This window comes from Abramis brama (assembly GCF_963993115.1).
Source record: "Abramis brama genome assembly, chromosome: 8".
Taxonomy (NCBI): Eukaryota; Metazoa; Chordata; class Actinopteri; order Cypriniformes; family Leuciscidae; genus Abramis; species Abramis brama.
The window spans coordinates 17,106,275-17,109,042 of NC_139970.1; positions in this window are offsets into that span (position 1 = coordinate 17,106,275).

A 2,768-nucleotide genomic window follows, 5' to 3' on the forward strand; every position below is an offset into this window, starting at 1 on the left:
CTTTGTGGGAACAGTTTTGGAAAGGCCCTTTTCTATTCCAGTTTGGGGAATAGTGCACAAACCACGTTCTATTAAGACATGGTTGGATGACATTTGTGTGGAAGGACTTGACTGGTCATCATATAGCCCTGACCTCAACCCCATCCAGCATCTTTGGGTTTAACTGGAACAGAGATTGTGAGCCAGGCCTTCTCTTCCAACATCAGTGCCTGACCTCACAAATGCTCTGGATGAATGGGCAAAAATTCCCACAGAAACCAAAAACTCCAAAATCTTGTTGAAAACCTATTTCCAGAAGAGTGGAAGCTACTTTTTACTAACCAGTCAAGCTGTAGATAATATGATATTATACAGCCACACAGACACCGGTTTCATCTTAAGAAGTGAGTGTGAGTCATCGAGTGCTTTGAGTGTCCATGTGCAGGTGACACGTCATCAGTGCACACATACACAGACAGGTGGCAGTCAATCAATGGCAACAAAACAGATACAAATACAGAGTCTATGTTTGGAAGGATAAGTACTCCATGGTGGGTGAATTCATACATGAATATAATTGAGTATAATGATTATGTTTCAGAGCTCGGGTCCTTACAGTTTAACAGATGATTCATTTGATTTGCCACAGGGAATCACACGCTTCCCCTGAATGACTCCAGCGCTGAACCCCGTCTGTTCATTTTGCCACCTCATCGCCCACAACCCAGACTCACCTTCATGAATTCTTTATTCTGCCATCACGTGTACCAGCAGTTCTCACATTATGTTAGGGTTATTCCCGTTATGCCTTTTAAACTTAATAAAAAATTGTATTGTAATTTAAAGATGTTAAAGGCCCTTCTGTAGTCAATCATTTTATCCCTTAAAACTCAACTTTGATCACCAAAATTACAATTTAAATCTTCATGCCTTAAAATAGTTTGAATGTAACTACACCCTTGCCTCATTTAGTATACACGGTTCTATGAATATGCTAAATAGCTCCGCCTCCACTCACTCATACCAGCTCAGAGATACACTCGTTGACCTGATTGTTTACAAGGGTAGTTTGTGACGTCAGAAACACCAGTGATTTCAAACCGTGTTTTTGAGACTGTCTTTGGTTCACTGGAGTTTTAAGGAGAAAACACTCAGCAATGGTGGTTACTTATGACTACATGGTTTGTCTTGTAAAAACACCACATAGACATATAAACAACATTAAAAATAGATTTTCACCACAGGGGGGTCTTTAAGAATTAATTTTGTGCTGTTATTCTTTACAACTACAAATTATGTCACTTCCTGGAGGATGCCATTGAAGGTAGTTAATTTAGAAAATAAATTTCTAAAGCACAAAATTGTACAATAAAAGGAAGGAGTAAACAGAAAAACAATCTGATTAAAAATACTTTTGGCACTCTATCTGTTGAAAGAGAACGCTGATGAATGTGGTTCGAGGCACCGGTGAACAAATGGGTGCATCTTATCAGAGCGGATTGACATGGTTTGTTTTTACAACGGTGATTCCACGGAGGCTTGGCGTTTTCAATGATCCATGGTCAGTTTTGTTTGTTAAAGGGGTGGTTGATTATGATTTCACTTTTCTAACTTTAGTTAGTGTGTAATGTTGCTGTTTGAGCATAAACAACATCTGCAAAGTTACAATGCTCAAAGTTCAAAGCAAAGGAAGATATTTGCTTTTAAAGAAATTGCTTTTTAAGGACTACAACAAAGGTCTGGTAGGGACTACAGACATTCCTCCAAGGTTAGTGACATCACCAACCCTAGAATTTACATAAACCCCGCCCCCTGAACACGATTTATAGATTATCAAAACAGAAAATGCTAATCAATGACTAGAAGATACACATAAGCTACATAAATTCATCAACTAACCATTCAGAAATGTTCTGTTGCATTCTACATGTTGTCACTTCTTCTTGAGTCTCTCCATCATTGTCTGAATCCAGTTTGAACATAAAAAGCTAAAAGTTTTTGAAATATTCAGCGCATGTGTGTGTGAGTGGTGCAAGCTCTTGAAGCTCCACCCCCTGTGCCTCGAGCAGCAGCTCATTTGCATTTAAAGGAACAGACACAGAATGGTGTGCGTTTTTGCTCACCCTCAAAAAGTGACAATTTTAACATGCTATATAAAAATATCTGTAGGGTATTTTGAGCTAAAACTTCACATACACATTCTGGGGACATCAAAGACTTATTTTACATCTTGTGGAAAGGGCATTATACCACCCCTTTAATTGACAATTGTTTCAGCTACTCACAGCCAGAGCTACTTTTCGCACAGCAAATGGCATAGCTATATGCTATTTCCCGCGAGATCCGACCCGACAGCTCTCAAATATAAGTCATTATTATGTTTACAAAGTGTATTTGATAAAGGCACATTAAAAAAAAAAGAATAAAAAAAAAACATTTTTTTACTTTCTCAGTAATAACATTTTGGATTGCCATATTCTAATAAATTAGCAGTTTTTCGTGGCAAAATCTGCTAAGAAAATAAGTGAAATTACTTTCACATTTATGTTTACTTCGGATTAGAAAACGAACTAATAGGTTGTGACATCTTATGGGATAAAAAAATGCGAGTTTAATATTTCAGCCATAATAGGCATACGCTACTGCTGCATGCATGACCCTTTTGGTTTCACACAATGCATCCTCGCGCGTTCTTAGGGCTCGGTTACTATGGAGATCATAAGGGGAGCGCGTGCTTTTCTTCTCTTTTTGCGCGTGCACTAGTGGGAGTGAAGGTGGGGGGGCGATGA